Source organism: Pristiophorus japonicus, chromosome 15 (assembly GCF_044704955.1).
Source record: "Pristiophorus japonicus isolate sPriJap1 chromosome 15, sPriJap1.hap1, whole genome shotgun sequence".
NCBI classification, from domain to species: domain Eukaryota; kingdom Metazoa; phylum Chordata; class Chondrichthyes; family Pristiophoridae; genus Pristiophorus; species Pristiophorus japonicus.
In genome coordinates, this window is record NC_091991.1 from 72,515,006 (window position 1) to 72,529,162 (window position 14,157).

The window sequence follows — 14,157 nt, forward strand, 5'->3', positions numbered from 1 at the left end:
ACCAGGGCAACCTCCAACTGTGCCAGCCTAGGGTTCCATCGCCACGGTAAACAAAGTGACACGGGATAGAGGAAATTCAGAACATCCATGGCCAATTAATGGCGAGTGAGGTGTGATTCAGGTGCATTGACAGGGGTTGCGGAGAAGGTGGCTGTCAGATTTACAAAGGAGCTCTGGTCAAAATAGCAAATCAGAATCCGCACTCTACCCAAATAAATCTTACTTTTAGGACCAAATAAAAACATCATGGCTGGTACTTGTCCAGAAGTAAAATCGTAAATTACAGTGAAAGATGACAGAGATTATCAGTGAAGTGACAGCCCATGTACAAAATCCCTTGCTGGTGTGGAATCCCGTATCCGTCAACAAGGACTTTTGACTTGGCAGTCACCAAGATGTTTTTCTTTATTTTAGAACGAATAGTAAGATAACCCAGGGGTTCTGACCTATCTTGGTATGTTACAGAAAAAACATTTCAATGTATAAAACATCATGTACAGTGCATAACCAAGGATGTTCAGTTTGGACTAGGACACTGAAATCAAATGACATTCTGCCAGCTTCTGGTGCATTTATGATTAAAAAAATGATGTACTGCAAAATCATAATGTTAATAATACAGCCAATTCCTATCGAATTAAGCAGCGAAGTACAGAACTGCGGAAAATACTCCAGATATAACAGAGTCCACTTGCCACAGTCTAAGTAAATCCCACCTCCAATAAGAAGTATTTTGATATTAATTCTCTGTTTGCAACATTTTGACAGCTATATATATATATTTTTTTTTAAAAAGCAGTATAAAATACTTTTGCTGCATCAGTAACTAAACTGTAAGCCTGCACCATATGTTTGAAACAAAATGCCTGTAACAATTAAAGCTCTTGTATCTTTCTTTCAATGATATGCTTGTCAATTTTATAAATTAAAAAGCAACGAACCAGGGAGAGTTGTACACAGATTTATAGGAGAGCAAGCCTGCCTGTAAATAGATAATTGCAGCAAAATGTTAACAACTGTTTTTTTTTTAAATGCAGAAATCATGAGAATGAAATAATTATGATTACCCAAGCAGAACAATGGCATTTTGGTATTATTATAGATCAATGCATGTACTATGGTCCTTCAAAAATTATTTGAATGTGATTCTCTTGTTCACAAACAGCACAAGAAATGTTAATAAAAGGGAATGGTACATTGACATATTGCGACATCTTTGGCAAAATTATTACACTCCTTCTGTGGTTTAACTTAACTGGAGGAGGGCTAATTTCAGTGAATAAAAGAGGGATCTGGCCCGGGTAAATTTGAGTCAAAAATTGGCAGGCAAAAATGTAATTGAGTAATGGTCGGCCTTTAAAGAGGAGATAGTTTGGATACAGTCCAAGTGCATTCCCACAAGGGGAAAGGGAGGGCAATCAAAGCCAGAGCTCCCTGGATGATGAAGAAGTTGGAGCAGGATGAAGCAGAAAAGGGGGGCATATGGCAGATGTCAGTTCGATAACACAAGGGAGAATCAGGCTGAATATAAAAAGTACAGAGAAGTAAACAAGGAAATAAGAGGGGCAAAGAGACAGAATGAGAATAGATTGGCAGCTCACAAAAGGAAATTTTAAATAAATTCTATAGCAATATTAACAGTAAAAGGGTTGTCAGAGCAGCGGTTGGGCCGATTAGGGACCAAAATGGAGAACTAGTGGTGGAGTCAGAAGACATGGCTGAGTTAATAAATGAGTACTTTGATTCAGTGTTTATCAAGGAAGTTTTGCCAAACCTATGGTAAAGGAGGAGGGATATTGGATGAGATAAAATGGAGGTATTAGACAGACTTGCGATACTTAAAGTGGATAAGTCACCAGGTCCGGATGGGATGTATCCCAAGTTACTGAGAGAAGTAAGGGAAGAAATTGCGGAGGTGCTGGCCACAATCTTCCAATCGTCCTTAAATACAGGGCTGGTGCCAGAGGACTGGAGGATTGCAAACATTACAGCCTTGTTCAAAAAAAAGGGGGAGAAGGAAAAATCCTGGCATTTACAGGCCAGTCAGTGGTGGAGAAGCTTTTAGAAACAATGGGCCCAAGTTTCCACAAGAAAAAAAACGGGCGCCCCTCCGAGCTGGGCGCCCATTTTTCGCGCCTAAAACGGCGCCTAAAAAAATCCTCGGTATTCTCCACCTACTTACAGGTCCTGTGGCACTCGGCGCAGCTGGCACGAGCTGTGGGGGGGGGCGGAGCCAGGTCCTTGCGCTGAAAACAGTGCCGGGACCTCTGCACATGCGCGCTACAGTCGGCACGCAAGTGCAGTAGCTCCAGGCGCCGAACTGTGTGGGAGGGGCCCGAAGCACGCAGCCCCTAGCCCTGGCTGAATGGCCTCACTGGGGCTGCGTGAATAAGGCTCCTCCCACGGCCAGCTCCTGCTCCTCGCCGACCAGACCCGACCCGACACCCGCTCCCGCCGCCCCGAGACCCGAGACCCGCTCCTCCCCCCTCGCCCCGCCCCGACACCCGCTCCCGCCCCCCCCGACCCGACACCCGCTCCCGCCCCCCCCGACCCGACACCCGCTCCCGCCCCCCACCGACCCGAGACCCGCTCCCGCCCCCCCCGACCCGAGACCCGCTCCTCCCCCCCGCCCCGACGCCCGCTCCCCCGCCCCGCGACCCGCTCCCCCATCCCCCCCGACCCGACACCCGCTCCTGTTCCCCCCCCCCTCTCTCTCTCACAGCACGAACGGCTGCAGAATTCTCCCTGGCTGAAGCACTTTCACACAGGTAGGAAGATGGTTTATTTAATCTTTTCTTGGCTTATAAATGTTTATTCAGGTTGGATTTATTTGCAGAAGTATAAATAAGGATTTATTGTCGAATTTAATGAGTTCCCTTCCCCCCCCCCCCCCCCCCCACCTCGTTCTGGACGCCTAATTTGTAACCTGCGCCTGATTTTTTAATGTGTAGAACAGGTTTTTTCAGTTCTACAAAAATCTTCACTGGCTCCATTCTACTTTAGTTTGGAGTACATTTTCACTGTGGAAACTTTCAAATCAGGGGTCAGTGGCCGGACACGCCGCCTTTTGAAGAAAAAATTCTGTTCTAAACTCGAACTGTTCTACCTGACTAGAACTGCAGAAAAAAAAATGTGGAGAATTGCGATTTCTAAAATAGTCCGTTCTCCACCAGTTGCTCCTAAAAATCAGGCGCGAATCATGTGGAAATTTGGGCCCAATAATCTGGGAGAAAATTAACAGTCACTTGGACGAGCATGGACTAATGAAGGAGAGTCAGCATGGATTTGTCAAGGACAAATCGTGTTTGACTAACTTGATTGAGTTTTAAGGGCCCAATTTTGGCCATGACTTTTTTTTGGCATCAATTTTTTTTGAAGTAAGTTGTTTTTTCTGGCGTAAGTTAAAAAAAATGCCATTTTCCCACCCAAAATTTGCTTCAGAGTAAGTCAGTTAGGTACGATTTTTTTTTAGGTCAGTTTTTTTTCCCCAAAAGGGGGCGTTCCCAGACACTTATGCCAGTTTTGGCCATTTATGCCACATTGGCCAGCAAAGACTTACTCCAAATTAACTTAGGTCAGCGTATGTGGCCAGCTTTGAAAAACCTTGCGGGCAGTGAAGAAAAAGCGGCAGACATTCGGGCAGGGATAGGGGCGGGAAGGGAACTGAAGAGGACCTCAACAACCAAGCACCAAACATTGCAAGGAAAAGCTCAAACAATTAAAATACTAATAAAAATGAAGTATATCCTACCGGAGAAATGCGAGCTGCTGGCTGTGATGTCACAGGGTGGCGGGGGGGGGGAAAGCCAGAGAGAGAGAGAGAGAGAGATAGAGATATGCTGGTATACAAAACACTCTTTCTCCTCAGCCCCCCACAATATACACTCTTTCTCTCCCCCCTCCAATACATTCTTTCTCTCCCCCCGAATACACTCTTTCTCTCTCCCTCCCACCAATACACTCTTTCTCTCTCTTCCCCCACCCCCCCCCCCCCCGCAATACACTCTTTCTCTCCCCCCACCCCCCCCCCCGCAATACACTCTCTCTCTTTCCCCCCCCCGCAATACACTCTCTCTCTCCCCCCCCACCCCCCGCAATACACTCTCTCTCTTTCCCCCCCACAATACACTCTCTCTCTTCCCCCCCCCCACCCAACAATACACTCTCTCTCTCTCCCACCCCCCGCAATACACCCTCTCTCTCTCCCACCCCCCGCAATACACCCTCTCTCTCTCCCTCCCCGCAATACACTCTCTCCTCCCACCCCGCAATACACTCTCTCTCCACCCCCACCCCCCGCAATACACTCTCTCTCTTCCCCCCCCCCACCCAACAATACACTCTCTCTCCCTCCCACCCCCCGCAATACACCCTCTCTCTCTCCCACCCCCCAAAATACACTCTCTCTCTTCCCCCTCCCGCAATACACTCTCTCTCTTCCCCCCCCCCACCCCGCAATACACTCTCTCTCTCCCATCCCCCAATACACGCTCTCTCCCCCCCCCAATACACTTTCTCTCTCTCCCCCCCCCCAATACACTCTCTCTCTCTCCCCCCCCCAATACACTCTCTCTCTCTCTCTCTCTTCCCCCCCCAATACACTCTCTCTCTCTCTTCCCCCCCCAATACACTCTCTCTCTCTCTCCCCCCCCCAATACACTCTCTCTCTCTCTCCCCCCCCAATACACTCTCTCTCTCCCCCCCCCCAACAATACACTCTCTCTCTCCACCCCCCAACAATACACTCTCTCTCTCTCTCCCCCCCCACCCCTTCACAATACACTCTCTCTCTCCCCCCCAATACACTCTCTCTCTCTTCCCCCCCCACAATACACTCTCTCTCCCCCCCCCCCACAATACACTCTCTCTCCCCCTCCCCAGCAATACACTCTCTCTCCCCCTCCCCCCGCAATACACTCTCTCCCCCCCTCCCCCCGCAATACACTCTCTCCCCCCCCCACAATACACTCTCTCTCCCTCCCCCACAATACACTCTCTCTCCCTCCCCCACAATACACTCTCTCTCCCTCCCCCACAATACACTCTCTCTCCCTCCCCCACAATACACTCTCTCTCCCTCCCCCACAATACACTCTCTCTTCCCCCCCCCACCCCCGCAATACACTCTCTCCCCCCCTCCCCCCGCAATACACTCTCTCCCCCCCCCCCCAATACACTCTCTCTCCCCCCCACAATACACTCTCTCTCCCTCCCCCACAATACACTCTCTCTCCCTCCCCCACAATACACTCTCTCTCCCTCCCCCACAATACACTCTCTCTCCCTCCCCCACAATACACTCTCTCTCCCTCCCCCACAATACACTCTCTCTTCCCCCCCCCACCCCCGCAATACACTCTTTCTCCCCCCCCACCCCCCCCGCAATACACTCTTTCTCCCCCCCCGCAATACACTCTTTCTTCCCCCTCCCGCAATACACTCTTTCTTCCCCCCCCCGCAATACACTCTTTCTTCCCCCCCCCCCGCAATACACTCTTTCTCCCCCTTCCCGCAATACACTCTCTCTCTCCCCCCCCCCCCCGCAATACACTCTTTCTCTCCCCCGCCCCCCCCCGCAATACACTCTTTCTCTCCCCCCCCCCCGCAATACACTCTTTCTCTCCCCCCCCCGCAATACACTCTTTCTCTCCCCCCCCCCCCCCGCAATACACTCTTTCTCTCCCCCCCCCCCCCGCAATACACTCTTTCTCTCCCCCCCCCCCGCAATACACTCTTTCTCTCCCCCCCCCCCGCAATACACTCTTTCTCTCCCCCCCCCCCCCCGCAATACACTCTTTCTCTCCCCCCCCGCAATACACTCTTTCTCTCCCCCCCCCCCCCGCAATACACTCTTTCTCTCCCCCCCCCCCCCCCCGCAATACACTCTTTCTCCCCCCCCGCAATACACTCTTTCTTCCCCCTCCCGCAATACACTCTTTCTTCCCCCCCCCGCAATACACTCTTTCTTCCCCCCCCCCGCAATACACTCTTTCTCCCCCTTCCCGCAATACACTCTTTCTTCCCCCCTCCCGCAATACACTCTCTCTCTCCCCCCCCCCCCCGCAATACACTCTTTCTGTCCCCCGCCCCCCCCGCAATACACTCTTTCTCTCCCCCCCCCCCGCAATACACTCTTTCTCTCCCCCCCCCGCAATACACTCTTTCTCTCCCCCCCCCGCAATACACTCTTTCTCTCCCCCCCCCCCCCGCAATACACTCTTTCTCTCCCCCCCCCCCCCCGCAATACACTCTTTCTCTCCCCCCCCCCCCGCAATACACTCTTTCTCTCCCCCCCCCCCCGCAATACACTCTTTCTCTCCCCCCCCCCCCGCAATACACTCTTTCTCTCCCCTCCCCCCCCCGCAATACACTCTTTCTCTCCCCCCCCCCCCGCAATACACTCTTTCTCTCCCCCCCCCCCCGCAATACACTCTTTCTCTCCCCCCACCCCATACACTCTTTCTCTCCCCCCACCCCATACACTCTTTCTCTCCCCCCACCCCATACACTCTTTCTCTCCCCCACCACCGCAATACACTCTTTTTCTCCCCCCCCCCGCAAAACACTCTTTCTCCCCCCCCATCCCCCCGCAATACACTCTTTCTCCCCCCCATCCCCCCCGCAGTACACTCTTTCTCCCCCCCCATCCCCCCGCAGTACACTCTTTCTCCCCCCCCATCCCCCCGCAGTACACTCTTTCTCCCCCCCGATCCCCCCGCAATATACTCTTTCTCCCCCCCCCATCCCCCCGCAGTACACTCTTTCTCCCCCCCCCCCGCAATACACTCTTTCTCTCCCCCCCCCGCAATACACTCTCTCTTCCCCCCCCCCCACCCAACAATACACTCTCTCTCTCTCCCTCCCCGCAATACACTCTCTCTCTCCTCCCACCCCGCAATACACTCTCTCTCCCCCCCCCACCCCCCGCAATACACTCTCTCTCTTTCCCCCCCACAATACACTCTCTCTCTTCCCCCCCCCCGCAATACACTCTCTCTCTTCCCCCCCCCACCCCGCAATACACTCTCTCCCATCCCCCAATACACGCTCTCTCTCCCCCCCAATACACTTTCTCTCTCTCCCCCCCCAATACACTCTCTCTCTCTCCCCCCCCCAATACACTCTCTCTCTCTCTTCCCCCCCAATACACTCTCTCTCCCCCCCCCCCGCAATTCACTCTCTCTCTCTCTCTCCCCCCCAATACACTCTCTCTCTCCCCCCCCCAACAATACACTCTCTCTCTCCACCCCCCAACAATACACTCTCTCTCTCCACCCCCCAACAATACACTCTCTCTCTCTCTCCCCCACAATACACTCTCTCTCTCTCTCCCCCCCCACAATACACTCTCTCTCTCTCTCCCCCCCCACCCCTTCACAATACACTCTCTCTCTCCCCCCCAATACACTCTCTCTCTCTTCCCCCCCCCCCCACAATACACTCTCTCTCCCCCCCCCCACAATACACTCTCTCTCCCCCTCCCCACAATACACTCTCTCTCCCCCTCCCCCCGCAATACACTCTCTCCCCCCCCCAACAATACACTCTCTCCCCCCCCCCACAATACACTCTCTCTCCCCCCCACAATACACTCTCTCTCCCCCCCCACAATACACTCTCTCTCTCTCTCCCCCCCCACCCCTTCACAATACACTCTCTCTCTCCCCCCCAATACACTCTCTCTCTCTTCCCCCCCCCACAATACACTCTCTCTCCCCCCCCCCCACAATACACTCTCTCTCCCCCTCCCCACAATACACTCTCTCTCCCCCTCCCCCCGCAATACACTCTCTCCCCTCCCCCACAATACACTCTCTCCCCCCCCCCACAATACACTCTCTCTCCCTCCCCCACAATACACTCTCTCTCCCTCCCCCACAATACACTCTCTCCCTCCCCCACAATACACTCTCTCCCTCCCCCACAATACACTCTCTCCCCCCCCCCCACAATACACTCTCTCTTCCCCCCCCCCCCCACAATACACTCTCTCTTCCCCCCCCCCCACAATACACTCTCTCTTCCCCCCCGCCCCACCCCCGCAATACACTCTCTCTTCCCCCCCGCCCCACCCCCGCAATACACTCTCTCTTCCCCCCCGCCCCACCCCCACCCCCGCAATACACTCTTTCTCCCCCCCCACCCCCCGCAATTCACTCTTTCTCCCCCCCCGCCCCACCCCCACAATACACTCTTTCTCCCCCCCCGCCCCACCCCCGCAATACACTCTTTCTCCCCCCCCACCCCCCGGAATACACTCTCTCTCTTTCCCCCCCACAATACACTCTCTCTCTTCCCCCCCCCCCCACCCAACAATACACTCTCTCTCTCTCCCACCCCCCGCAATACACCCTCTCTCTCTCCCACCCCCCGCAATACACCCTCTCTCTCTCTCTCCCCGCAATACACTCTCTCCTCCCACCCCGCAATACACTCTCTCTCCCCCCCCACCCCCCGCAATACACTCTCTCTCTTCCCCCCCCCCACCCAACAATACACTCTCTCTCTCTCCCACCCCCCGCAATACACCCTCTCTCTCTCCCACCCCCCACAATACACTCTCTCTCTTCCCCCCCCGCAATACACTCTCTCTCTTCCCCCCCCCACCCCGCAATACACTCTCTCTCTCCCATCCCCCAATACACGCTCTCTCTCCCCCCCAATACACTTTCTCTCTCCCCCCCCCAATACACTCTCTCTCTCTCTCCCCCCCCCCCCAATACACTCTCTCTCTCTCTCTCTTCCCCCCCCAATACACTCTCTCTCTCTCTTCCCCCCCCAATACACTCTCTCTCTCTCTCCCCCCCCAATACACTCTCTCTCTCTCTCCCCCCCCCCAATACACTCTCTCTCTCCCCCCCCCCCCCAACAATACACTCTCTCTCTCCACCCCCCAACAATACACTCTCTCTCTCTCTCCCCCCCCACCCCTTCACAATACACTCTCTCTCTCCCCCCCAATACACTCTCTCTCTCTTCCCCCCCCCACAATACACTCTCTCTCCCCCCCCCCCACAATACACTCTCTCTCCCCCTCCCCACAATACACTCTCTCTCCCCCTCCCCCCGCAATACACTCTCTCCCCCCCCCCCCAATACACTCTCTCTCCCCCCCACAATACACTCTCTCTCCCTCCCCCACAATACACTCTCTCTCCCTCCCCCACAATACACTCTCTCTCCCTCCCCCACAATACACTCTCTCTCCCTCCCCCACAATACACTCTCTCTCCCTCCCCCACAATACACTCTCTCTTCCCCCCCCCACCCCCGCAATACACTCTCTCCCCCCCCCCCCAATACACTCTCTCTCCCCCCCACAATACACTCTCTCTCCCTCCCCCACAATACACTCTCTCTCCCTCCCCCACAATACACTCTCTCTTCACCCCCCCACCCCCGCAATACACTCTTTCTCCCCCCCCACCCCCCCGCAATACACTCTTTCTCCCCCCCCCGCAATACACTCTTTCTTCCCCCTCCCGCAATACACTCTTTCTTCCCCCCCCCGCAATACACTCTTTCTCCCCCTTCCCGCAATACACTCTTTCTTCCCCCCTCCCGCAATACACTCTCTCTCTCCCCCCCCCCCCCCCGCAATACACTCTTTCTCTCCCCCGCCCCCCCCGCAATACACTCTTTCTCTCCCCCCCCCCGCAATACACTCTTTCTCTCCCCCCCCCGCAATACACTCTTTCTCTCCCCCCCCCCCGCAATACACTCTTTCTCTCCCCCCCCCCCCCCCGCAATACACTCTTTCTCTCCCCCCCCCCCCCGCAATACACTCTTTCTCTCCCCCCCCCCGCAATACACTCTTTCTCTCCCCCCCCCCCCGCAATACACTCTATCTCTCCCCCCCCCCCCGCAATACACTCTTTCTCTCCCCCCCCCCCCGCAATACACTCTTTCTCTCCCCCCCCCCCCGCAATACACTCTTTCTCTCCCCCCCCCCCGCAATACACTCTTTCTCTCCCCCCCCCCCCCGCAATACACTCTTTCTCTCCCCCCCCCCCCCCCGCAATACACTCTTTCTCTCCCCCCCCCCCCCCCGCAATACACTCTTTCTCTCCCCCCCCCACCCCCGCAATACACTCTTTCTCTCCCCCCCCACCCCCGCAATACACTCTTTCTCTCCCCCCCCACCCCCGCAATACACCCTTTCTCTCCCCCCCCACCCCCGCAATACACTATTTCTCTCCCCCCCCACCCCCGCAATACACTCTTTCTCTCCCCCCCCCCACCCCCGCAATACACTCTTTCTCTCCCCCCCCACCCCCGCAATACACTCTTTCTCTCCCCCCCCACCCCCGCAATACACTCTTTCTCTCCCCCCCCACCCCCGCAATACACTCTTTCTCTCCCCCCCCACCCCCGCAATACACTCTTTCTCTCCCCCCCCACCCCCGCAATACACTCTTTCTCTCCCCCCCCACCCCCGCAATACACTCTTTCTCTCCCCCCCCACCCCCGCAATACACTCTTTCTCTCCCCCCCCACCCCCGCAATACACTCTTTCTCTTCCCCCCCCCCCGCAATACACTCTTTCTCTCCCCCCACCCCATACACTCTTTCTCTCCCCCCACCCCATACACTCTTTCTCTCCCCCCACCCCATACACTCTTTCTCTCCCCCACCACCGCAATACACTCTTTTTCTCCCCCCCCCGCAAAACACTCTTTCTCCCCCCCCATCCCCCCGCAATACACTCTTTCTCCCCCCCCATCCCCCCCGCAGTACACTCTTTCTCCCCCCCCATCCCCCCGCAGTACACTCTTTCTCCCACCCCATCCCCCCGCAGTACACTCTTTCTCCCCCCCGATCCCCCCGCAATATACTCTTTCTCCCCCCCCCATCCCCCCGCAGTACACTCTTTCTCCCCCCCCCCCCCGCAATACACTCTTTCTCTCCCCCCCCCCCGCAATACACTCTCTCTTCCCCCCCCCCACCCAACAATACACTCTCTCTCTCTCCCACCCCCCGCAATACACCCTCTCTCTCTCCCTCCCCGCAATACACTCTCTCTCTCCTCCCACCCCGCAATACACTCTCTCTCCCCCCCCCACCCCCCGCAATACACTCTCTCTCTTTCCCCCCCACAATACACTCTCTCTCTTCCCCCCCCCCGCAATACACTCTCTCTCTTCCCCCCCCCACCCCGCAATACACTCTCTCCCATCCCCCAATACACGCTCTCTCTCCCCCCCCAATACACGCTCTCTCTCCCCCCCAATACACTTTCTCTCTCTCCCCCCCCAATACACTCTCTCTCTCTCTCCCCCCCCCAATACACTCTCTCTCTCTCTTCCCCCCCAATACACTCTCTCTCTCTCCCCCCCCCCAATTCACTCTCTCTCTCTCTCTCTCTCTCTCCCCCCCAATACACTCTCTCTCTCTCCCCCCCAATACACTCTCTCTCTCTCCCCCCCAATACACTCTCTCTCTCCCCCCCCCCAACAATACACTCTCTCTCTCCCCCCAACAATACACTCTCTCTCTCCACCCCCCAACAATACACTCTCTCTCTCTCTCCCTCCCCCACAATACACTCTCTCTCTCTCTCCCCCCCACAATACACTCTCTCTCTCTCTCCCCCCCCACAATACACTCTTTCTCTCTCTCCCCCCCCACCCCTTCACAATACACTCTCTCTCTCCCCCCCAATACACTCTCTCTCTCTTCCCCCCCCCCCACAATACACTCTCTCTCCCCCCCCCCCACAATACACTCTCTCTCCCCCTCCCCACAATACACTCTCCCCCTCCCCCCACAATACACTCTCTCCCCCCCCCCAACAATACACTCTCTCCCCCCCCCCCCCACAATACACTCTCTATCCCCCCCACAATACACTCTCTCTCCCCCCCACAATACACTCTCTCTCCCCCCCCCACAATACACTCTCTCTCTCTCCCCCCCCACCCCTTCACAATACACTCTCTCTCTCCCCCCCAATACACTCTCTCTCTCTTCCCCCCCCCCCCACAATACACTCTCTCTCCCCCCCCCCCACAATACACTCTCTCACCCCCTCCCCACAATACACTCTCTCTCCCCCTCCCCCCGCAATACACTCTCTCCCCCCCCCCCACAATACACTCTCTCCCCCCCCCCCACAATACACTCTCTCTCCCTCCCCCACAATACACTCTCTCTCCCTCCCCCACAATACACTCTCTCCCTCCCCCACAATACACTCTCTCCCCCCCCCCCACAATACACTCTCTCTCCCCCCCCCCCCACAATACACTCTCTCTTCCCCCCCCCCCCACAATACACTCTCTCTTCCCCCCCGCCCCACCCCCGCAATACACTCTCTCTTCCCCCCCGCCCCACCCCCGCAATACACTCTTTCTCCCCCCGCACCCCCCCGCAATTCACTCTTTCTCCCCCCCCGCCCCACCCCCGCAATACACTCTTTCTCCCCCCCCCACCCCCCCGCAATACACTCTTTCTCCCCCCCCCCCTCCGCAATACACTCTTTCTCCTCCCCCCCCCTCCGCAATACACTCTTTCTCCCCCCCCCCTCCGCAATACACTCTTTCTCTCCCCCCCCCCCCGCAATACACTCTTTCTCTCCCCCCCCCCCACAATACTCTCTTTCTCTCCCCCCCCCCCGCAATACACTCTTTCTCCCCCCCCACCCCCCCGCAATACACTCTTTCTCCCCCCCCCTCCGCAATACACTCTTTCTCCCCCCCCCTCCGCAATACACTCTTTCTCTCCCCCCCCCCGCAATACACTCTTTCTCTCCCCCCCCCCCACAATACACTCTTTCTCTCCCCCCCCCCCCCCGCAATACACTCTTTCTCTCCCCCCCCCCGCAATACACTCTTTCTCTCCCACCCCCCCCACAATACACTCTTTCTCTCCCCCCCCCCACAATACACTCTTTCGTCCCCCCTCCCGCAATACACTCTTTCTTCCCCCCTCCCGCAATACACTCTCTCCCCCCCCCCCGCAATACACTCTCTCTTCCCCCCCCCCCCGCAATACACTCTTTCTCTCCCCCCCCCCCCGCAATACACTCTTTTCTCTCCCCCCCCGCAATACACTCTTTCTCTCCTCCCCCCCCGCAATACACTCTTTCTCTCCTCCCCCCCCGCAATACACTCTTTCTCACCACCCCCGCAATACACTCTTTCTCACCACCCCCGCAATACACTCTTTCTCTCTCCCCCCCCCCCGCAATACACTCTTTCTCTCTCCCCCCCCCGCAATACACTCTTTCTCTCCCCCCCCCCCCCGCAATACACTTTTTCTCTCCCCCCCCCGCAATACACTCTCTCTCTTCCCCCCCCCACCCAACAATACACTCTCTCTCTCTCCAACCCCCCGCAATACACCCTCTCTCTCTCCCACCCCCCGCAATACACCCTCTCTCTCTCCCTCCCCGCAATACACTCTCTCCTCCCACCCCGCAATACACTCTCTCTCCCCCCCCACCCCCCGCAATACACTCTCTCTCTTTCCCCCCCACAATACACTCTCTCTCTTCCCCCCCCGCAATACACTCTCTCTCTTCCCCCCCCACCCCGCAATACACTCTCTCTCTCGCCCATCCCCCAATACACGCTCTCTCTCCCCCCCCCAATACACGCTCTCTCTCCCCCCCCCCCAATACACTTTCTCTCTTCCCCCCCCCAATACACTCTCTCTCTCTCCCCCCCCCCAATACACTCTCTCTCTCTCTCCCTTCCCCCCCCAATACACTCTCTCTCTCTCTCTTCCCCCCCCAATACACTCTCTCTCTCTCTCCCCCCCCAATACACTCTCTCTCTCTCCCCCCCAACAATACACTCTCTCTCTCCCCACCCCTTCACAATACACTCTCTCTCTTCCCCCCCAATACACTCTCTCTCTCTTCCCCCCCCCGCAATACACTCTCTCTCTTCCCCCCCACCCCGCAATACACTCTCTCTCTCTCCCATCCCCCAATACACGCTCTCTCTCCCCCCCAATACACGCTCTCTCTCCCCCCCAATACACTTTCTCTCTCTCCTCCCCCCAATACACTCTCTCTCTCTCTCCCCCCCCAATACACTCTCTCTCTCTCTCCCCCCCAATACACTCTCTCTCTCTCTCTCCCCCCCCCCCAATACACTCTCTCTCTCTCTCCCCCCCCAATACACTCTCTCTCTCTCCCCCCAATACACTCTC